Genomic DNA, 9848 nt, shown 5'->3' on the forward strand with positions numbered 1-9848 from the left:
AAAAGCCTATACACAGATGAGTTTATCTCTCTTTCATACAAACTTTGAGAAATAACGAGGAGCTCCCTCAATGTGTTTTGTGTGGGGAAGTACTTAGTTAATGAGTCAATCAAAACGAACAAATTCATATAACGACACGTCCTGACCCAACATCCACAGCATGACGGTTATACCCAGGGAATTCTTTCAGAACAGGGCAGAATGCTTCAGGAAACAGTGGACAGTGGAAAAGTAAATCAGCTAGCAAGGCATTGTTGTCTTTTTATAATAAGCAGAAATAAGGGAGTACTATCTCATAGTAGTATATGGCCTTGTACACAGCTAATAGCTAACGTTAGCCAAAGCAAGCTAGCTACTGATAGTGCAACCCTAAGTAACAGTACAGATGATGAAAAACGATCAGGCTTACAGTACATCTTACTGTAGAAATTATTGTTGAAAAGTCTAGGTTGGAACAGTTGCTGTTAAATACAAGTCATCATTTTTATTCTGAACTGGAATAAACTGATTGAAGCAAGATACTTTTTGAGGCAAACACACACGCAGTTCTGGGTTGCTCATCTACAGCAGGAAGCAGTCTCCTGCCTAACTGAGAAAGCAGTAAATGTCCTGGTCCAGTTTGGCACCACATACCTATGTCAGCCAGGATTCTCAACTCTGGATTAGTTCAAAAAAACAAGTACAGAAACAGTCTCAATGCTGAGCAGTGTTGCTCTGTGAAAAACTGATCCCAGAATAGACATGCTTGTTGAAATCTTCAACCAGCCACACACCTCTCATTAGGACTGTGTGTGTTTTCTGCTCTACATCCGTGTGATTGTTTTTTGAAATATTTGTTTTATTTTAATGTAACCTCTATTTAACTAGGAAACTCAGTTAAGAACAAATTCTTATTTACACGATGCTGGGACAATTGTGCGCCGCCCTATGGGACTCCCAATCGCGGCCGGATGTGATACAGCCTGGATCAATCAGTTTATTCCAGTTCAGAATAAAAATTATGACTTCTATTTTAAGAGCAACAGCTCCAACCTAGAATTTCTTTTGACAATTTCTACAGTAAGATGTACAGTAGGCCTGAATTTTTCATCTGTACTGTTACTTAGGGTTGCACTATCAAAAAGCCTGCGTCTCTGTTCTGTTATGCATCTGTGCGATGTGATCAATCAATTTGTTCCAGTTCATAATTAAAATTATTTATTGAATTTTAACAGCAACAGTTCCAACCTAAACAGATATGTAAGAGTTTTTAATGGGGAAAATAAACATGAATAGCTATTTATATAGCTATTTAATTTCATTGTTATTTGTTTTTGTCTATATTGCATTTGTTTTAGGCATAAGGGCAATGAAATGTACCAATATTTACGTTTAGTTGCATATGTTCCTAAGCTTGGGTTCCAGGGATTTCTAATTTGGGTCCCAGGCTGAAAAAGTTTAAGAACCTCTATTGTAGAATACTATAGGAAATACATTATTACCCCCCCCCCCCAAAAAAAAAACCAGGAGGAAATACTACAGTAATGTCCACAAAAACATTACTTTTTTCAACTAGAAAAAAATACGACAGAATTTTATTTGCATATACCCTGCCCATTCACCTCCCCATAAAACAAATTGTTCCACCCATAACTAGAGAGAAACCTACATGTCAAGTATAGACTAGAGCTTCTAAACTAGAGCTTCTAAACTATCCGTTCAGACCTACCTAGTGAGCTACCACTTATGGAAAATTTGCTCTTTTAGTATTTCTCCACTAGGTTTCCTGAAGGAGAAAGCCTATACGTCTATCTCAAAGATAATAAAATAAAAACACAGTTACATCTACAAAAACACTACAGCAAATACTACAGTATACTACAGTCTGCAAGAACACTACAGTAAATTACCATCTGCAAAAACTCTACATTCATTACTATCGTATATACACTGCAGTATTTTACTACAGTATGCATACTATAGTTATGTAAATACTACAGTAAATACAGTATTCGCTGTAGTGTTTTTGCTGACTTTAGTCATACAAGGATGATTTCTGTATTTTGAAAGTTACATATGTTGAAAACTTGATTACTGACAAGCAAAACATGTTGGGATGTCAACAATGGACTAATGAAACAAATACCAAAAGATAGTTTTTAGGTGGAATTTTCTTTTAGATAGCTAGGTGGGACAACCACATATCACAGTCATAGTAAGTACATTTTTCCTCAATAAAGTAGCTATCAGCAAAGTCAGAGATAGTAAGGGGTAGAAAGTCAAGTGCGAAAGTGAACTATAGTATTCTTTCATGTTGTCACGGTTGTCGTCGGTGAAGGAGGACCAAAACGCAGCAGGTACGTGTATGCTCATCTTGCTTTTAATAAATACAACATGAACACCAAAATAACAAAGAATGAACGATCAACAAAAACAGTCTGGTAAGGTACAAGGCTAAACACAGAACAATCACCCACAAATACCAAACACAAACACACCCTACTATATGGGACTCTCAATCAAAGGCAGATAGACAACACCTGCCTTCAACTGAGAGTCCCAACCCCAATTAACCAAACATAGACATACACTCACTAGACTCCACATAGAAATACCTAAACATAAACCAAAACCCGGAATTACTAAATCAAACACCCTTTTAACAAAACACACCACCCTGAACCACATAAAACAAATACCCTCTGCCACGTCCTGACCAAACTACAAAACAATTAACCTTATACTGGCCAGGACGTGACACATGTGGGTAGCACTTAATTACCACACGCCTCTCCAATTGTTTCTTGAGGTTCTCAATCTGTCTGAAAAACAATGAACATTAAATAAACTTCAACACATTTCTGGTTAATTTGATCCCAGACATGATCGAACAGAGCACTGGGCATACACTGTTTGAATCAACATTGTTCAACGTTGTTTCAATCAATGTGGAAAATACAAAGTTATCAACCAGCACTGTTTTCATTTCAACCAGCATTGTAAACATTAAAATTAGGGTAAAACTTCAACTTAACTACATTGACTTAACTTGATTAACAGGTTGTTACATCAATCTATATTGAACAAAAACATAAATGCAACATGTAAAGTGTTGGTCCCATGTTTCATGAGCTGAAATAAAAGATTCCAGAAATTGTCCATACACACAAAAAGCTTATTTATCTTAAATTTTGTTCACACATTTGTTTACATCCCTGTTAGTGAGCATTTCTCCTTTGTCAAGATAATCCATCCACCTGACAGTTGTGGCATATCAAGAAGCTGAATAAACAGCATGATCGTTACACAGGTGCACCTTGTGCTGGGGACAATAAAAGGCCACTAAAATGTGCAGTTTTGTCACACAGCACAATGCCACAGATGTCTCAAGTTTTGAGGGACAGTGCAATTGGCATTCTGACTGCAGGAATGTCGACCAGAGCTGTTGCCAGACAATTGAATGTTCATTTTTCTACCATAAGCCAGTCATGTGAAATCCATAGATTAGGGCCTAATGAATTTATTTAAATTGACTGATTTCCTATATGAACTGTAACTCAGTAAAATCATTGAAATTGCTGCAGATTGCATTTATATTTATGTTCAGTATAATTTCAACATAATCATTAGAACTATGTATACATTGAAATTGTGTTGAAAACTCCACATAGAAAAGTATATATTATCATCCTATATTTAATATACGGTACATATTGGATGGTTGAAATGATGTTGAACTTTAGATTTGATTAGACACATTTTATTTGACCTTGTTTCAATGTTGATAGTAAAATGGTATGTTTGAATAAACGTCATTGTTTCAGCGTCATGCTTTCAACCTAAATAAAGAGGTATATTGAAATAAAATGTAAAGCCACAGTTCAACGACTTCTGCCTGAACAGTGACTCCTACTAGTAAATGAGTGGTAATGCACTTCAGTGCGACCGATCTCCATACAGATGCCTATGTTCCCTGCTTAGCAGTGTTGTAGTACTCCTGACCCGGTCTTGGTCTCGAGTCCTGTCTCGGAGACCACATATAGAGTGTCTCGGTCTTGTCTCGGTGTCAGATACGTTTTTACTCGTCTTGACTCCAGATAGTGAAGAATCCTAATTTGTTCCCGAGACCAGCGGAGTAAAAAAACTCATAATTATCAGCTTCCATTCAGTCAGCGCATAAAACCTCTTCGCCAGGCCAAAGATATACACTCCTTTCTTGAAACGTTAATACAGTGTCTTATTGCCTATTGAAATCTGGGATTCCTACTTCACTCATAACATTACTGTCATTTACTTTCGTTACTGTCAAACTTTGTCAGAATATCCTTGACTCACTGGTAGGGAAGAGTGGAGAAATGTGTTGTAAAGTTGCATGCTCACTATTAGTAAGGGGAGATGGGGAAATTGTAAGTCTTTATAGAGATTTTTGTGCAGTGTCGAGCATTTTGGGCCTTCAATGTGTGACAGGCTCGTGATGCTGAAAGGACAGCAACCATAATGTAGGTCTCAAAGTGCATTTTTTGTAAAACACAAAGGGCTAGTGATGTAGTGGAGGCAGTGCCGATTTTAGCATGTAAATCTTGGGGGAAAAAATTGACAAATGTGGAATGCATGCCAGCAAAGCCACTACATAACACAACACTAAACAATACATTAATTGTACTATAACGGTGACAAACGGTGCCCACATACTGTTAGGGCCTACATCAAGCTGTCCCAACAGCAGAGTCCCAACAGCAGTCTCAAGACCTTACCACTGTTACACCTGGCTATCAGCCGAGCCTCATTTACTGCCTTTTAAAAAAACATAGCTGATATGGCTGACTTGCTTAAGCAAATGTGGTTTCTAATGACAATTGTGATGTACAAACTATGGCATAAGTGGACGACAAGCGGATAAGAGGCAATCCATAATTTTGTTTAAGACAATGAGTGAGATTGGACGGACGTAACGTTAGTCAATATAACTATTTGTTTAGCACTTTTGCAATGTACAGCAACAGAATTCAGAACATGGGCCGTTCTTATAGTGCTCTCCCTGTACACCAAGTTAGAACCGTAGGATAAATAAAGGGGGGAAATAAGCAGACAATGAAAGCTCTTACAATATTCAATAATTACATTTCTCTAAAACAGGTTATAGGCTACAGTAGAACAGTCAGAACAGTAGGTGAAATTCAGAGGGGTAAATAGACCAAATTATTGGTGTGAGGCACAAGGGCTACTAACATCTTACTACACAACATACACTTAGTATTACTTTCTTAGCTACAGTATACATATCTCCCTGGCATATTACATCATTTATGAAGCAGAAAACAAAACATTTTTGGACTCACATTGTTGTGCTCGGCTCACTTGAACAGGAAGGTGGCGCAACGGTCCTCCGAGTTAACAGTTGTTTTGAGCGCAGCACAAATCATGTTTAATTGACAGCATGGCCAATGTTGACTGTTGATCATTTTAAATTTGGAAAAGAATAGTAGATTTGGGACCACACAGCCACTGTCACTGATTCCTTCCAAACCACTCGTTGAATTTGTGATTTCCAACTTGTTGTGTAATGTTTATGTCCCAACGGCCGAAGAGCATGGATACGTTTTATCTATAATTTCTCTTCATATGACAAGGATTAAAAAGGACTTGCCAGTAGACGCTCCGTATTTTCTGCTGGTTTGCCTCACCACCACAGAAAGCACTGAGCTAGGCTGAAACACCTGCATCTTGGAGCTGCCTTATTCAAGAAAGCAAAAAAGAGACCATGTTTGTCTGCGACTTTATTAACTCAATGATATATATTATTTTTTACATTGTTTGCAAACTGATATGTGACAAGTATTAATGCCAAAATAACATGCAAAACAGGCAAGCCTATTTATTTATGTTTTTTTGTGGGGCTCAAAACAGGTGGGGCTCTGCCTGGTATACTGTACCCATACCCACTTTTCTTTTCAGTGGGCATTGCCTATATTCACTCTTTAATCCCTACTATTGCGTATCAAAGCTATGTAGAGGTATACAATGTATGAGTTATGTAGTACAATAGAGAAATCATGCACAAAGTAGCCTACACAATCGCAAAGCACGTGAAATATATTCACATGCGCACCGCACAGCCTAGTTTTAGCGGAATATCATCTGCAGACAGCAGGAGTGTGCAGCTCTCAACTGGTTTTGGCATGGAGTAGCTCACAGAAGAATGACATTGGTAGCTGGTAGGGTAGAAAAGATATTTAAATGTATTTCTACCAGTAAACGCTAACTAAGGCAACAATGGGTATGCAAACTAGGTATTGAAAAAGTTTGGTCCATAGTCTTGGTTATTAGGCTATTTGCGATGTGCAGTTCAGTCATCATGCACTGTTCCCTTCCAAAAAAAAAAAATTGCAATTAGAGTGCAGTATAACTGCAGTTATAGAGCAGTATAAGTGAGTATTCTGCAAACACTGTTTTTTTTTTACTGCAGTAGTTTTGTAGTGTAACTACAGTTCACTATTGCACAGTGACCTGTTGGCCTTTGAGAAGGCAGAAGTTCCACCCATGACAAGTCAATGTGATTGATTGATTCCACTGTCACTCCGAGTGTTTTGCCATAATACAGTTGAATGGCAGATGCCTTTTATCGGGTGTCTGATGGTCTAGCCAATAGCTGACTTGGATAGCTAGATTTATCCCCCCAAAGACCACCAAAGAAAAATCCTGATTGGATATTTTTTTCTCTTCGGTGTTAACCCGTTCCTTTCTAACAAAAACTGCAGAGATTAAATCAGAACATCATTGAAAATAATAATATAATTATAATATAATCCTTATCATTGATCAGCTTCCATACTCATTTGCGTGGACTACCTAAATAAGGGGTCAAATGTACAACAACAAAAAATAATAAGAAAATAAACAGTAATTCCTCTAACTTTTCTCACACAAGCTATATGTGACAGTAAATTTGGAGTGAGGTAGGGTTTACGTAGGCTACATTGACATCTGATTTTCCCAACAAAGGACACCATAACTTCAATGTATATCTAGGTAAAATAGCATTCATCAATGGTTGATTGGATCTTTGGAAGTTGTAGTTAACATTAGGCCTATAAATAGGATACCAAATTCATGATATACCTAATATACTTACTTTTACCTTAGAATATTATTGTGTACAGTTGAAGTCGGAAGTTTACATACACCTTAGCCAAATACATTTAAACTCAGTTTTTCACAATTCCTGACATTTAATCCTAGTAAAAATTCCCTGTCTTAGTTCAATTAGGATCACCACTTTATTTTAAGAATGTGAAATGTCAGAATAATAGTACAGAGAATTATTTATTTCAGCTTTTATTTCTTTCATCACATTCTCAGTGGGTCAGAAGTTTACATACACTCAATTAGTATTTGGTAGCATTCCCTTTAAATTGTTTAACTTGGGTCAAACGTTTTGGGTAGCCTTCCACAAGCTTCCCACAATAAGTTGGATGAATTTTGGCCCATTCATCCTGACAGAGCTGGTGTAACTGAGTCAGGTTTGTAGGCCTCCTTGCTCGCACACACTTTTTCAGTTCTGCCCACAAATTTTCTATGGGATTGAGGTCAGGGCTTTGTGATGGCCACTCCAATACCTTGACTTTGTTGTCCTTAAGCCATTTTGCCACAACTTTGGAAGTATGCTTGGGGTCACTGTCCGTTTGGAAGACCCATTTGCGACCAAGCTTTAACTTCCTGACTGATGTCTTGAGATGTTGCTTCAATATATCCACATAATTTTCCATCCTCATGATGCCATCTATTTTGTGAAGCGCACCTGTCCCTCCTGCAGCAAAGCACCCCTACAACATGATGCTGCCACCCCCGACTTCACGGTTGGGATGGTGTTCTTCGGCTTGCAATCCTCCCCCTTTTTCCTCCAAACATAACGATGGTCATTATGGCCAAGCAGTTCTAATTTTCGTTTCATCAGACCAGAGGACATTTCTCAAAAAAGTACGATCTTTGTCCCCGTGTGCAGTTGCAAAGATTGATTTATGGTCATACAATACGCTGCCCCTATGCTCTGTAGTGTTCGAGATCGGAATGTAATCTGTGGAACACAGAGAGACCCTTTGACATCAAAAAGTTTAATAATTAAACAATGTTTCTACTTTTGAGAACGTGGGAGTGGTCCGTGGACACTTAAGGGACAGTCATGACGAGTGTGTTTCATTTGGTGATCTCATGAAGGACAGGAAACACACATAACTGTATCTCTTAACGCCGAGCGCCTTCTACCGCTGACCAGCAGAAACACAAACAATTATCACAAGACCATTTCTGGTTACCCTCACCGATTCCACAGTACCCAACTCTGTTTTCACCCACCCTGAAACCACAAATGGATCAGCCAAAAGGCAAGGGTCCACTTTTTTCCAAAAACTTCACTCCTACTGTCACATATTCATCTTTATCCTGACCCTCTATGCAAGCCTCGGGCTCCGAGAACTTCACCACACCTACCACCTCTGATACTTCGACCTCATTCACTTTCATTTCTCCTCCTGTCTTCAGCTCACTCTGCTTACACTTTCTACCATTCTTCTTTAACAAACCATCTCCCTTTTTCCCGCCATTTTTAACCAACTCAAGCTCACCATCTTCCTCCCTCTCTCTCTTAGACTTCCTCTGCCTCTCTTTTTCCCTCCATTCCTCCTCCGTATTCCAAGTATACGTCTCCTTCTGATAATACTGAACTTCTCCTGACATACATCCTGACATTTTGTTCTTGCCCTCTCAAGGGGCGCCATTTAACCGGCTGTCACAATCTCAGTAAAATCAGCATGAACCCCTCCGGATGTAGCGCTCAACAGTGCATCCCACTTATAATGCAGCTGCTTCGTCTTGATGTTATTCTTTATCGCGACACTTTTCAATTTCAAACAAGCGCGCTCTCTGCCGTCCTTCTCCAACGTGCTCCTTCAACGTCCCCCCCCCCGCCTTCTCTTCTTGCTGGATGTGACCCACCTTGCTAGAAGGCAATTAAAGGGGGAATTAAAATCTAAACATGGACTCAGAACTCAGACAGAAATTCAGATAGATGTTAGTTAAGATAAATTCAGTAAGATGTTGAGGCCTTAACATTACTCTTCTTTAAGTCACCACACACAGAGAGAGAGAGAGAGACTCGGTTAGTCTACCATTTGAAGTATTTTATTAGGCCTATATGGTCTTAAAAGGAAGGAAAATACAATCATGAGGATACACTTTTATATACAATATACCAACGCACAGAAAGCTCATTGCGCAAATAAAACAACCACCCTTGCAATATCAACTGGAATTACATGGGTCTATTACTGAAATATTTGTTGAAAACAAATATTTGAATGGGAAGAGACTGTCACTGGCAAACATGGTTACAGACCAACAACATTCTATAGTATCTCCTCCTCGTCAAGAAAAGCACATGAGCTAATTATAATACACAAAGTAAGCAAAACAATGAGATCATTCCAACATTGCCTAAAATGATGAATATGATACAAATGAGATAGACCTGTACAAGCAATAAGCCTATAACAATTGAGATGTACAAACTATGGCATAAGGGAACGATGAGCGGATAAAAGGAAATCCGTATTTTCGATATTAATGAGCGAGCTAAGATGGATGTAGTCAATATAACTCTTTGTTCAGCACTTTTGAAATGTACAGCGACATAATTCAGAACATGAGCCGTTCTTACAGTATTCTCCATGTACACCAAGTCAGAACCATAGGATAAATAAAGGGGGCATATAAGCAGACAAAGAAAGCTCTTACAATATTCAATGATGACAGTTCTCTAAAACAGGCTATAGGCTATGTGCACCACCAAGTCAGAACAGTAGGCTAAGTTCTGA

This window comes from Salmo trutta, chromosome 39 (genome assembly GCF_901001165.1).
Source record: "Salmo trutta chromosome 39, fSalTru1.1, whole genome shotgun sequence".
Classification (NCBI taxonomy): domain Eukaryota; kingdom Metazoa; phylum Chordata; class Actinopteri; order Salmoniformes; family Salmonidae; genus Salmo; species Salmo trutta.